This window comes from Bubalus kerabau, chromosome 7 (assembly GCF_029407905.1).
Source record: "Bubalus kerabau isolate K-KA32 ecotype Philippines breed swamp buffalo chromosome 7, PCC_UOA_SB_1v2, whole genome shotgun sequence".
NCBI lineage: Eukaryota > Metazoa > Chordata > Mammalia > Artiodactyla > Bovidae > Bubalus > Bubalus kerabau.
The window spans coordinates 15963567-15977837 of record NC_073630.1 but is presented as its reverse complement, the minus strand read 5'-3'; the positions used below and the strand labels follow the sequence as shown (position 1 = coordinate 15977837).

Sequence of the window (14271 nt, the reverse complement as noted above, 5' to 3'; positions counted from 1 at the left end):
TGCTGAGGCATCTCTTTCAACGATCGCTTGCTCTCTATCACTCTCCCCCTAGTACTTACAGTCTTGCAACTTCGGTGCGCTTAACAAAGAATGAAAAGCAAAAATAATTCTTGGCGTGCAGCGACGGTAGCCGGGCCGGGACCTTCTAAAACAGCACGGAGAAGCCCAATGAGCGCGTAGTGATGACGCAACACGCAACCTAGGCTTTTCTCTTCCCCAGCGACGTGCGAGGGGAAAAATGTCTAGGCGCGCGCCGTTGTCATGGTAACCCGTATCCGCCTCTTTCCCTTGGAAGCGCGCTTGTGGCCTGTCTCTCCAGGTTAGCCAGAAAGTTCTTAAGTAGAACAATAATAAATAACACAATGACAATAAATAGACTTATAAGAATATTTAATATAATATCTGACATATTATAATCTATACATTTATATAATCTGTAAACAGTATAACACCGTTGTTCTAAAGGCATTAGGTATAATCGCAACCCTTTCAAGAAGCCTGTTTTTATAAAACAAGGAAACTGAGGCCTGCAGATGTTAAGTAGTGAAGAGGGAAAATCGAGGTATGTTGAATTTAAAAGCGTATTAACTGCCTCTGCACTGTTGGTGGGATTATTCCTAGAGTGGAATATGACAATTCACGTATCTTGATAGAAGTATTAACTTAAGAATATTTCCTCTCTTTGCTCCAACATTAAAATAAACAGTTTTTGAATCGTAATTTGATCCCCTGGTTGGCATTTACCTTGAAGAATTTCTATAAGTAATTCTTCTGCCAAATACATTGGTCGTTGTAAACAAATTAGCACTGTTTTTAAATCAGTGTTTTGAATTGTGTAACGTAAACCCACAATTTGAATTGTGTAATGTAAACCCATAATTACAAAAATTAATTTTGTAATTAATTATCTGGGTCCATAAGATTCAGGATCAATGACTGAACAATTGGGATTTCCATTGTACCTATCTTTGATATCCCATGAAATGCCCTAGATTTATGCATTAACTTATAAATAGTAAATCTTTTTGTTAATGAAAAATATTTGCTTTAAGATCTACTCTTAGCAACTTTCAAATATGCAATACAGGATTATTAACTGTAGTCACTGTGCTGTATGTGTAAAATAGAAAAAAATGAATCTTTGCTTTACATTCAGAAAGATCTAGCATTGAAAATGGATTCAATTAGCTTGATGACTTTGGTCATATTGTAAATAACATCTCTGAGTCTCAGTTTCCTCATCTTTTAATTGTGGTTGATGATACTATTGACATCTTTGCTCCCATTAGGGGCTTGTGTTCATGCATATGGACACCCACCTCAAATGTCCAAGTCTGACACTACCTAGGAGTTGGCATAGTTTTTAAAAAAGTATGCTCTGTTAAGTTTGAGTTTTAGATAAACAATGAGCATTTTTTAGCATAATTATGTCCTATGCAATATTTGGAACTTGTCCATACTAAACAGTTACATGTTGTTCGTCTGAAATTTAAATTTAACAAGGTGTCCTGTATTGTATTTGGCAAACTTACTTTCACCCTACCACTTTATCACCCCTTTGACCTAGGGACTTTTTGGCTACACATTGGTCTAAGGATATAGATACTAGAAACACAATTGGCCCTCAACAGAAAAGACCTGGGGGAAAGTCACTGTTAGCCATTTTGGAGCCATGTGAGCAGAGCATTTTGAGAACCAAGTACTCAAAAGCATTCCACCTTATTCCAAGAACTCACTTGATGATTTGAACAAACCTATTTGGTTATTTTAAGGAATAAAACATTCATTAGATTTGTAAATTTTGTTAAAACTTTTGGCTCATTCTCACTGACTATGGTAACAACTAATTTTTTTTTTATTATTTTCTACTTTTAAGTTTTTTAAAGAAATAATTGAAGTATAGTTGATTTATAATGTTGAGACTATCCACTAAAAGTATCCTAAAGAACTTTTTTTAATTTAAAGAATTTACAAAAAAAAAGTCTTGCAAGCCTTTTTTTCCCCTCACCAAAAAACCCCCTTCATAGAGCCTATAAAGGGACAAAAAAAAAATAAGTAAAAAAACTTGTTCATTAAACTAAATGCCTGAAGGTAATTCTGCAGTATCTACAGAGATGTGGAGGAAAGGATTGGGACTCAGCAATTTTCTAGATCATATGTGGGGGTGTGTGTGTGTGTATGTGATTGGCCAAAAAGTTAAGATATTAGTTTATTACAGAAAAACCAAAATGAGTATTTTGGCCAGCCCAATATTATTCATTTGTGCAAGAAAAAAAATTTAATTTTATATCTTGGAAATACATCTTCCATAAAATGTTCCCGAAGACATAAATCCAGCTTACAAGGTAAAGAAATGGTTTCAAGAATGACCAATTCATGGTGTAAAAGTATTCTGTTGAGACTAAACACAGTTAGATCTTAATAATTATAAATAAGGCATACTAGTCAACTTTTTGTTGCATTACCAATATAAAATTTTAGTTGAATAAAACAATAAGCTTGATTGTCTAGTGTAGGTCAACTTCAGATTACAATGACTGTCTGCACAAAGTACATATTCATAAATATTTGTTGAGTGAAAATAACTAGACAAAATTTCAGAGCAGATAGATAAACAGAAATAAGTTTTAGAATAAGCTGAGAATCTTCAAAATGATGCATGCTATGGAAGAACAACATAAACCAGAGCTTACAAATCTCAGAAAAGAATTGAACATCTCAAGAAAGAGAAGTAAAAGAGAAAAAAATCTTAGATTAAACTAGATGTAAAACATAGATAAACATAGTAGATAATGCCTTAAGAGAAATAGAGGAGGAAAAGAATGTTAAAACTTGAAAACTAAAAATATAAAGCGAAATATATTTCAAGACAAAATAATAAATATTAAAGATAAGCAAAGAAGGTCCAACATAATTATAATTGAAGTCACTTAATTGCACTTATCTCACACACTAGTAAAGTAATGCTCAAAATTCTCCAAGCCAGGCTTCAGCAATATATGAACCGTGAACTTCCAGATGTTCAAGCTGGTTTTAGAAAAGGCAGAGGAACCAGAGATCAAATTGCCAACATCTGCTGGATCATCAAAAAAGCAAGAGAGTTCCAGAAAAACATCTATTTCTGCTTTATTGACTATGCCAAAGCCTTTGACTGTGTGGATCACAATAAACTGTGGACAATTCTGAAAGAGATGGGAATACCAGACCACCTGACCTGCCTCTTGAGAAACCTATATGCAGGTCAGGAAGCAACAGTTAGCACTGGACATGGAACAATAGACTGGTTCTAAATAGGAAAAGGAGTACGTCAGGCTGTATATTGTCACCCACTTATTTAACTTATATGCAGAGTACATCATGAGAAAGGCTGGGCTGGAAGAAGCACAAGCTGGAATCAAGATTGCCAGGAGAAATATCAATAACCTCAGATATGCAGATGACACCACCCTTATGGCAGAAAGTGAAGAGGAACTAAAAAGCCTCTTGATGAAAGTGAAAGAGGAGAGTGAAAAAGTTGGCTTAAAGGTCAACATTCAGAAAACGAAGATCATGGCATCTGGTCCCATCACTTCATGGGAAATAGATGGGGAAACAGTGGAACAGTGTCAGACTTTATTTTTTTGAGCTCTAAAATCACTGCAGATGGTGACTGCAGCCATGAAATTAAAAAGACGCTTACTCCTTGGAAGAAAAGTTATGACCAACCTAAATAGCATATTGAAAAGCAGAGACATTACTTTGCCAACAAAGGTTTGTCTAGTCAAGGCTATGGTTTTTCCTGTGGTCATGTATGGATGTGAGAGTTGGACTGTGAAGAAGACTGAGCGCCGAAGAATTGATGCTTTTGAACTGTGGTGTTGCAGAAGACTCTTGAGAGTCCCTTGGACTGCAAGGAGATCCACCCAGTCCATTCTGAAGGAGATCAGCCCTGGGATTTCTTTGGAAGGAATGATGGTAAAGCTGAAACTCCAGTACTTTGGCCACCTCATTCGAAGAGTTGACTCATTGGAAAAGACTCTGATGCTGGGAGGGATTGGGGGCAGGAGGAGAAGGGGATGACAGAGGATGAGATGGCTGGATGGCATCACCAACTTGATGGACGTGAGTTTGAGTGAACTCCAGGAGTTGGTGATGGACAGGGTGGCCTGGCATGCTGCAATTCATGGGTTCACAAAGAGTAGGACACTACTGAGCGACTGAACTGAACTGAACTGAACAGAAGAAAATCACAGCAAAGGTGTGGAAGAAGTAACTATAGCAATAATTCAAAAAGCATTTCCTAAAAATCATAAGGATTTCAAACCATGTATTGAAAGAATATATCATTTACTTGAGAATATCAACCCAGATGGCCAACACCAAGACATGTTCTAGTAAAATTTAGAATTTAAAGAAAGGAGAAGTAGACATGTTAGGAGGAGGTTAGAGTGCAAATTCTGGAGTGCAAATGGTCCTTTATTTGAATTGAAAATATTTGTAGGAACGTATGAGTTTCGATACACATACTATATAATATCTGTGTCCACTGGAAAGGTGTAAGAAAGTCTATATTATTCCCTACCTCCAAGATTGTGGTCTTGAAATATCATTTACCACTAAAGAAAACCAGGACTTTTTTTCCAGTCAGGATAGGAAATGTACAGAATGAACCTGGAATGATTTTATAAAGCAAAAAGCAAAGAAATTATGAAAGACCACTAACATCATATCAAAATGTTTCAGAAGTCAACTTGAAGAGGCTCTTACCAAGGGTCAAAGATGGTACAATTTGAACTTCAATATGGTTAAAAATTGTAGTTATTTGAAAGCCATTAAATATGTTTAAATATATGAGTTTTTTCCTGATATTTAAAACAACTGTTTATCTTTAGAGAATGAAAGGAAACAATTATATGAAAAGTATGGGGAAAGAATCACGCTTTTATCTTGCCCTTTGTCTATAAAGGGCTCTACTGAGTAATCAAATAATGGACGAAGGGAAGTGGCTACTTATAAAAGTGTTTCAACTAGTAAATGAGAAAGAAGTTATAAAATTTGAATTACTGAGTACACCTGGCCCAAATTTCTGACCTACAAAATTGTAATCTGTAATAAAATGGCTAACCACTAATTTGGGGATGGGTTTGTTATGTTGAAATAGATAATTGGAACATATCCAACTTTTCCCAACATTTTTGTCTCAAATGTACTGATTCTCTCAGTTATAACTAAAATGTTCCTTATTTTCCCTTCTTAAAATACTGAGAGGGCTTCCCAGGTGGCATTAGTGGTAAAGAACCCACCTGCCAATGCAGGAGACCTAAGAGACATGATTTCCATCCCTGGGTTGGTAAGAGCCCCTGGAGGAGGGCATGGCAACCCACTCCAGTATTCTTGCCTGGACAGTATTCTGCCATGGACAGGAGCCTGGCAGGCTACAGTCCATAGGGTTGCAAAGAATTGGACACGACTGAAGCAACTTAGCATGCAAAATTCTGAGACTCAGAAACTCTAGAAATCTTAGGCTCATTTCCTGTTCACCTGAAGTTTGGAGTAACTGAGTCCAAAAGTCAACATTTGATAGGTTTTTTTAATGTGTTGTCACATTTTCTCTCTGCCTTCTTTGCCAGAATTATTTCCCACAATAGTGTATATAATTCTTTCTAAGTCGTGTAAAGGAGGTTTAAGACACCTCTTCTTTAGAAATATACAGTTAGTCACAGAAAGGCATTATCATTTCTAATTTGTATTAAAGTGTTATTTATGATTCAACATGGTAATTAAGATAAAGTGTCTAAAATGTAGACCATAAAATAAAATTTTGTCAGTAGGATTACTCAAATGTAGTGACTAAGATGTCAGAAATAAAGTACTATCAAAGGTACCTATGGAGATAGAAGTCACTTTTTACATTAAAATAAATATTTATGTAGAGGTGCTGTTGTGATGGTTAATTTTATGCATCAGTTTCACTGGGCTAAGGATGCTAAGATAGCTGGTAAAACATTATTTCTGGGTGTGTCTGTGAAGGTCTTTCTGGAAGAACTTGCCATTTGAATGGGTAGACTGACTAATGAAGATTGCCTGGACCAATATGGGTGGGTATCACCCAGTCCATGGAGGCTCTGCATAGAACAAAATGGTGCAAGAAAGACCCACTTGCTGAATCTGCTTGAACTAGTACATCCATCGTTTCTTTCCTTCAAACCTGTTCTCAGGCCTTCAGATTTGAGTCTTGGACTGGAAAAACACCACTGACTCTCCTGGACTTCCAGCTTGCAGAGGGACCACTCAGCCTCAAAAATCGAGTGACTCAATCCCTCGTAGTAAATCTCTTCTGTATACATATACATCCTATTGTTTCTATTTCACCATAGAACCCATAGCTGCCAAAATCCTTTTAATTACCTGTTAGTTTTGAAATGGTCTCAGTGAAAATGTTTGCTGGAATCTTCAAATTTCTTCATCAAATAGGAGGAGAGGCTTTGTGAGAAGTTAATTTTTATTTGTTTTTGCCTTATATTCACCAAAATAAAACCATGAAGCAATTTGGGGAAGGAGAAACCCTTCCAAATTTGAATTGAATAAGAAACCAAGCAAAATAAGAAAGAGCAACAGAGATTAAAAATGGGATTTGCAAACTTGGATCCCTTAACTTGATATCTTAAAAATGTAAACCACACCTGGTTAGTAATGGAAATTTAAACTTGTGTAATCTTACCTCCCACACACATATGAAATGGAAAACACAAGATGCCAAATTATAAAACTAAATAGATTTTTCTCCCTTGGTAACAGGAAACAGACAAATATTATCTATTTGTAAGCAAATACTTCTTTTCCCAGATTAATCATTCTTAATTTAGGGAGGTCCAGGGGATGGTAATGAACCTCTTTTGAGAACCTGATTTTTAAAAAGCTATGGAATGCCTTCCAGAAAACTGTATATGCACATGATGGATTGTACATAATTTCAGGTTCATGGACCTCCAAGTAGTCTGTGGATATCACATTAGGAAATTCTGACAAAGAGATCCTCAATTCAAATAATTTTGAATAAATCCAGGGGAAACTATCCTTGAATGTGACTTCTAGAACTTGAAACCTCTACTAACTACCATTAACAATTTAAGGGATTAAAAATAATGAATATTTTTCACCTTTTTGTTGATTACTTGCCATTTTATTAACTGTTGTAATTACTTTTCTGGAAAAAGGTAGGATTTAAACTCTAATGCACATTTTTAGTAACATTGTTAAAGAGCAAATCTTAGGTTGTATCTTTTCCTTATTTTTTTTTTAACCTAATTTTTTCCCATTTATTTTTTTCTATTTATTCATGTCTTATAATTGTCAGTATACTTTCAGCCTCAGCCGGAAACTTGAGTTTACTCATATATACACATTGCTAACTAATATATCCACAGTTGCTATTTCTGCCACTGTCCCTGTGTAGTTCAGTTTCTTCACAACACTTGTTAGCACTGTTTGTTGTTGTCTACAATGCCAGAATAGTGCTTGATACTTTGAATCATTCAAATCATACATCCAAGTCCATGTTCTTATATTTGTACTTGCAGTATCTCATTTTGTTGTAGTGATTCTTACCTTGAAGTTGTCCTATTTATCTGACACTCTGCAGATGTTGTGCTTCAGAATAGATTTAAGTCAGGCTGGATCATTGTAATCAATCCTGTACATATATTTTTTTCTTCTTAAATTGGCCTTTACGAAGAGGTTCCAAAAGAAAATAAATTATTTCTTTCCTTTAGCCATTTCGAATTAAATAAACATTAAACATAATTCAGGAGACTTCTTACCACCAGATCTTAGTCAAAACATAGTTCTAGGAATAGATTACATGTTAATATTTTACATTTTTATGCACTGTATGTTGTCTGTGGACCGTTCCTACTTAGGTATTTGATAATAGTATAAATGCCTTTTGTTACATATGTCTGTATTCTTGAAAGTAGAAGTGTTATTGAACCAAAAACATGACTTCAAAACATAGTCATGGATTATAAACTTATAATCAGCTATATTGAGAAAGATGAACTCTTCATAAGAAAGTAATAAAAATTAACAAAGTCATTGTGAAACTAAAGACACCTGGGTTCAAATATATGTTATATAAGTACCCATACTAGAAAATAGTACTCATACTAGAGGGTTTCTATGGATTAAATTTGAAATAATTCATGCTTAGGGTAAGACTTGGCCAATAGTTAACGTCAAGTAAATATTATTTTTAGAGTGGAATTCATCTTACCCAATGGCTTAGACTTTCAGTAATAAAATTATGTGATGGACCATTTTAAATTAAAATTATCCTTATAAAGTCTATACGCACGCTAAGTCACTTCAGTCATGTCCAACTCTGTGCGACCCTATGGACAGCAGCCCACCAGGCTCTGCCATCCACAGGATTCTCTAGGCAAGAATACTGGAGTGGGTTGCCAGTTCCTTCTCCATACTAATAGACTAGTAAGTAAAAGTAAAAAGTCGCTCAGTCGTGCCCAACTCTTTGTGACCCCACAGACTGTAGCCTACCAGGCTCCTCAGTCCATGGAATTTTCCAGGCAAGAGCACTGGAGTAGGTTGCCATTTCCTTCTCCATATAAATTCTATAAGTCAGTCATAAATTATAATGTATATAGATTTGTGTATGTTACATAACTTCCATTACTTTATTTAATTAATCATTATTAACCACTACCCTGTACCAAAGAACTATAAGAGGTGCTGGGAAATATAAGAATGAACAAGACTGATGTGATTATTGTATTTCCTCAGATAGCTTAAATTCTGTCAGTGAGAGAATTAACCATAAATTGCAAAATAGTACTGAATATGCTATGACAGTGAAAGTAAAGTATATGGTACTAGAGGGGCTCTTAAGATTTGTTGGAGATAACTAGGGGAGAAGTGATGGCAGAGTCCTGAAGGATGGCTACAATAAGTGAGTACAAATATACCAGTGAAGGAGATACAGTGGTGACAAGGAGGGAAAAGGATAAAGTCCTTTAGAGGTCGTTGTACTTAATCCTCAGGGCAGAGGAAAAGATCGGAAGTTTTAAACAGTTATAGGTAAGAAAACTGACTCTGGTGTTTATAAACATTGAATTGGAGTGCAGCAAAAATGAAGGCTTAGTTCTGTAAAAATAATGACAGCTAATAAATATAGAGGAATGATAAAACTGTTAAACCACTACTTTGCTGGTGCTGGTTTAGTCACTCAAACCCCATGGACTGTAGCCTGCCAACAAGCACCCAGATTTCCTTTTTCTCCAACATTCCTAGCATTTCATCCACATATCATCTTATGGTTGTTTGTCACCTGCTAAGCTGCTAAGTCACTTCATTCGTGTCCGACTCTGTGCGACCCCATAGACGGCAGCCCACCAGACTCCCCTGTCCCTGGGATTCTCCAGGCAAGAACACTGGAGTGGGTTGCCACTGCCTTCTCCAATGCATGAAAGTGAAACAGAAGTTGCTCAGTCGTGTCTGACTCTTCACGACCCCATGGACTGCAGCCTACCAGGCTCCCAGGGCTGCACATTCTAAACACAAGAAGAGAAGTGCAATAAGCTCTTTTTTTTCATTTGTCTCCTTATTAGAAAGCCAGTCAGAAGACTTCCCCTATCAGTTGATTGAACAGAACTGGGTCACATGTCTACCTTTAGATAAAAGGGAAGCCTGGAAAATGAGAACTTGGTTGTCCTAGCTTAGTAGTAGAAATTGACAAAGAAAAGGGGGAAGGGCAGATAGGAATGTTTTACATACTTATGTGGCTCTCCATTGCTCCAGGAAAAGGTACACATCTTTAACAATGACACCAAGGTTCTGTGTTCTGCCCCTTGACCTTTGAGTTCCTCTCTAGTTATCTTTAGCCATGACCCTTCTATCCTCACTGTAGTCATCCTGAACTTTCAGTTCCTTCTGTGTACCATTTTCCCTCCAGTCTTTACATAAATTGTTCTCTTGCCCTAAAAAACTGCTCCTTGCATTCTGGTGATGTCTTGACCTACTTTATTTAGCTAACTGACTTTGATGCCCTCCCGCAATCATTGTCAGTGATCTTAAATTATACAGTGTTTCCCTATCAGATGTCATTATCACACCGTAGTATAATTGCTTATATAATTTTCTGTCCCTGTTCATAGATTCTAAGATGCGTGTCAGAGCCTACTGAAGCATTCTTCAAAATGGATACTCTATAAACATTTTAGGAACAAAGGAATGAAGGACTTGAGCTCAGGCTGAAACTCACCAAGTTTAACTGGGTTAAATGAGAAATAATTTAAAAAATATGTAAATGTACACTTAACAATTTGATATACAAATGTCTTTATTATTTAATGGTTGAGTTTGGCAATTAAATTGTAGGGGGAAAATAGGTATCAAAACGTAATTAGTTAAATGTGAATTCTTAGTAAAAATTCTGGGAAAGGTGTATTAAACAGCATAATCCCAAATCTGTTTTTGCCATATTCAACCTACCTAAGTGAAACTATTTAAGTGTACTTATTTATTTGATGAAGGATTTCAAAAGTGAAGGGAAAAATCATTATTCCAGCAATGATTTGTCATTACAGGTCTGAACTGCCAGAGGCACCAAGCCACCCCAAATCTATATAGCATGAGTCACAAATTAAACAGGTCTTTACTGTATCTGAATTCCAGTTCCTAATCATGAAGTTCACTGTGAACGTGACAACATTTTGAGATAAAAGAACTGATTCTGCAAGGGACATTTTGTTTCATTCACTTCTATAAATTAGAAAAGTCACAGCTTATAAAAGATATGTTAAAATATCAAATTAATTCACAATATGTATTCATAGCTAAAGAAGCTCTAAGTAATATAAAAAAATTTAGAATCATTTTTAAAGCATTTTATTCCTCTAAACATTTTATATTTCCTGTAAAATAAGGAACAATGAAGAAAGTGGGGAAAAACCACCCACTAGACCATTCAGGTATGACCTAAATCAAATCCCTTATGACTATACAGTGGAAGTCAAAAGTAGATTTAAGGGACTAGATCTGATAGACAGAGTGCCTGATGAACTATGGACGGAGGTTCATGCATTGTATAGGAGACAGGAATCAAGACCACCCCCAAGAAAAAGAAATGCAAAAAAGCAAAAAGGCTGTCTGAGGAGGCCTTACAAATAGCTGTGAAAAGAAGAGAAGTGAAAAGCAAAGGAGAAAAGGAAAGATAGAAGCATCTGAATGCAGAGTTCCAAAGAATAGCAAGAAGAGATAAGAAAGCCTTCCTTAGCGATCAATGCAAAAAAATAGAGGAAAACAATAGAATGGGAAAGACTAGAGATCTCTTCAAGAAAATTAGAGATATCAAGGGCACATTTCATGCAAAGATGGGCTCAATAAAGGACAGAAATGGTATGGACCTAACAGAAGCAGAAGATATTAAGAAGAGGTGGCAAAAGTACACAGAAGAGCTGTACAAAAAAGATCTTCACGACCCAGATAATTACAATGGTGTGATCACTCACCTAGAGCCAGACATCCTGGAATGTGAAGTCAAGTGGGCCTTAGGAAGCATCACTATGAACAAAGCTAGTGGAGGTGATGGAATTCCAGTTGAGCTATTTCAAATCCTAAAAGATGATGCTGTGAAAGTGCTGCACTCAATATGCCAGCAAATTTGGAAAACTCAGCAGTGGCCACAGGACTGGAAAAGGTCAGTTTTCATTCCAATCCCAAAGAAAGGCAATGCCAAAGAATGCTCAAACTACCACACAGTTGTACTCATCTCACATGCTAGTAAAGTAATGGCTCAAAATTCTCCAAGCCAGGCTTCAGCAATACATGAACCGTGAACTTCCAGATGTTCAAGCTGGTTTTAGAAAAGGCAGAGGAACCAGAGATCAAATTGCCAACATCCACTGGACCATCCAAAAAGCAAGAGGGTTCCATAAAAACGTCTATTTCTACTTTATTGAATTCCAAGGCTACAGTCCATGGGATTGCAAGGAGTTGGACACGACTGAGCGACTAACACTTTCACTTTCACTAACAATGTGCTTGGCATATATGAAAGAGAAAGTGAAAGGCCAGAATACTGGAGTGGGTAGCCTTTCCCTTCTCCAGGGGATCTTTCAAACCCAGGGATTGAACCCAGGTCTCCCACACTGCAGGCGGATTCTTTACCAGCTGAGCCACAAGGGAAGCCCTGGCATGTATGAGCCTTCAGTAAAATCCTATCAGCTATTAATATGACTCTGGTTCTTATCTGAAAATGAAAGCATTAGGTCTAATGATTCCTAGTGCTTGAAAAATATTTGTATTCCATTTCAGGATTTTGTGGCCAATGGACTCTGTTGCAAACTTCTGAGGTTTTGTAAAGTTATTATTTATCTGTTTGTTGCTTAAGAGTTTTTTTGTGTTTGTCTTCCTTGTGATTTCTATAAAACAATATGACCTTAATAATGTAGGAATTATCAAATTCATTTTTAAAATACACTGGTTTGTTTAAACAAACTCAAAATAAAAATTTTAGTGCCTTTATTAAGAAAAAAAAATGTGTATGAAATACTAGTTTTTTTTCAGGCCAGTTTCCCTTAAATCTCATCTTTTTGGTTATTGATTCATGATTGTTTTAAGTTTTTCAACAAATACTGGCACAGAGCCTCCTTCTAACACATTCCTGTTTGAAATTGACATAGCTATCTTTATTGTCCTGGAAACGTTTGTAGCACATGTTAGGACCTGTCCCCAAAGATTGTTGAACATCATTAAAAGTAAGTGTTCTGCATTGCTGTAAATTATAAGCCAGACCCAAGTCAGTCCCAGATGAGTTTCTACATGAATAATAATTAAAAAAAAAAAAATGAAAGAAGGGGAAAAAAAAAAGAAGTCCTCAGATGTTTAAACCTGCTTAACCATCTATAGTAGAGGGCTTGAGAGAGGGTGATACAATATATGTTGTTTCTATAGCAATCTTACTGTTCCTTTGCTTGCACAAGTATCTAGATTCCAGCAAAGGAAAATGTACAATAGTTCTAAATATTCTAATGTTCTAATACTCTTCCACTTTTCATATTTTTCATCCTCTTCTATTTATTCTGTCTGGTACAAATTATACTTTTATGCATTCCAAAAGCCTTGGTAGAAAACTTCAATAATTTAAACATCTGTACTATTATCCACATAGCACCTATTATCCTCCTAACATAGTAGGTTAAAACAACAAATATCTATTCTTTCACATTGTTTCTCAGGATCAGGAATTAGGAAGTGACTTTAGCCAGATGATTCTGGCTCAGTGTTTGTCCTGAGATAGCAGTCAGGTTTCTATCTGGGGCTGCAGTCATTGCAAGACTCAAGTAAGACTGGAGGATCCACTTCCAAACTCACTGATGTGGTTATTTGGGGACTTCAAGAACTTACTAATGACCCTGACCATGGGAGCTGACATCCGCCAGAGCAAGTAATCTAAAAAGAGGATGAAGGAAGTGTCTTTTATAACCTTATATCGTTCCTGACATGCCATCACTTCTACTATATTCCGTTTCTCCCACAGACTAACCTAGTACACTGAGGATATGAAAACCAGGAGGCAGGGGTGATGGGGGGGGGGGTCTTCTTTTTTAAAAAATTAACGTATTTATTTTAATTAGAGGCTATTACTTTACAATATTGTAGTGGTTTTTGCCATACATTGACATGAATCAGCCATGGGTGTACATGTGTTCCCCATCCTGAACCCCCTTCCTACCTCCCTCCCCATCCCATCCCTCAAGGTCATCCCAGTGCACCAGCCCTGAGTGCCCTGTCTCATGCATTGAACCTGGACTGGTGATCTATTTCACATATGATAACATACATGTTTCAATGCCATTCTCTCAAATCATCCCACCCTTGCCTTCTCCCACCAAGTCCAAAAGTCTGTTCTTTACATCTGTGTCTCTTTTGCTGTCTCACATATAGGGTCATCGTTACCATCTTTCTAAGTTCCATATATATGTGTTAATATACTGTATTAGTGTTTTTATTTCTGACTTACTTCACTCTGTATAATAGGCTCCAGTTTCATCCACCTCATTAGAACTGATTAAAAAGAATTCTTTTTAATAGATGAGTAATATTCCATTGTGTATATGTACCACAGCTTTCTTATCCATTCGTCTGCCAATGGACATCTAGGTTGCTTCCATGTCCTGGCTATTGTAAACAGAGCTGTGATGAACATTGGGGTTCATGTGTCTCTTTCAATTCTGTTTTCCTCGGTGTGTATGCCCAGTATACACACTGATTCGTATG

At 36.4% G+C, this 14271-nt stretch overlaps 1 protein-coding gene across 2 annotated transcripts in view; it reads right to left on the bottom strand.

Annotated features, from left to right (window-relative positions):
- SMARCAD1 (SWI/SNF-related, matrix-associated actin-dependent regulator of chromatin, subfamily a, containing DEAD/H box 1) overlaps positions 1-232 on the bottom strand; it is a 91155-nt gene extending 90923 nt beyond the window's left edge. Inside the window, exon 1 of one of the 2 annotated variants that reach the window (XM_055587667.1) lies at positions 60-232. The gene's annotated coding sequence lies outside the window, so the exon portion shown is untranslated. The remainder of the gene's footprint in view (positions 1-59) is intronic. The other variant, XM_055587665.1, reaches the window with a different exon arrangement.
- Positions 233-14271: the final 14039 nt, after the last annotated feature.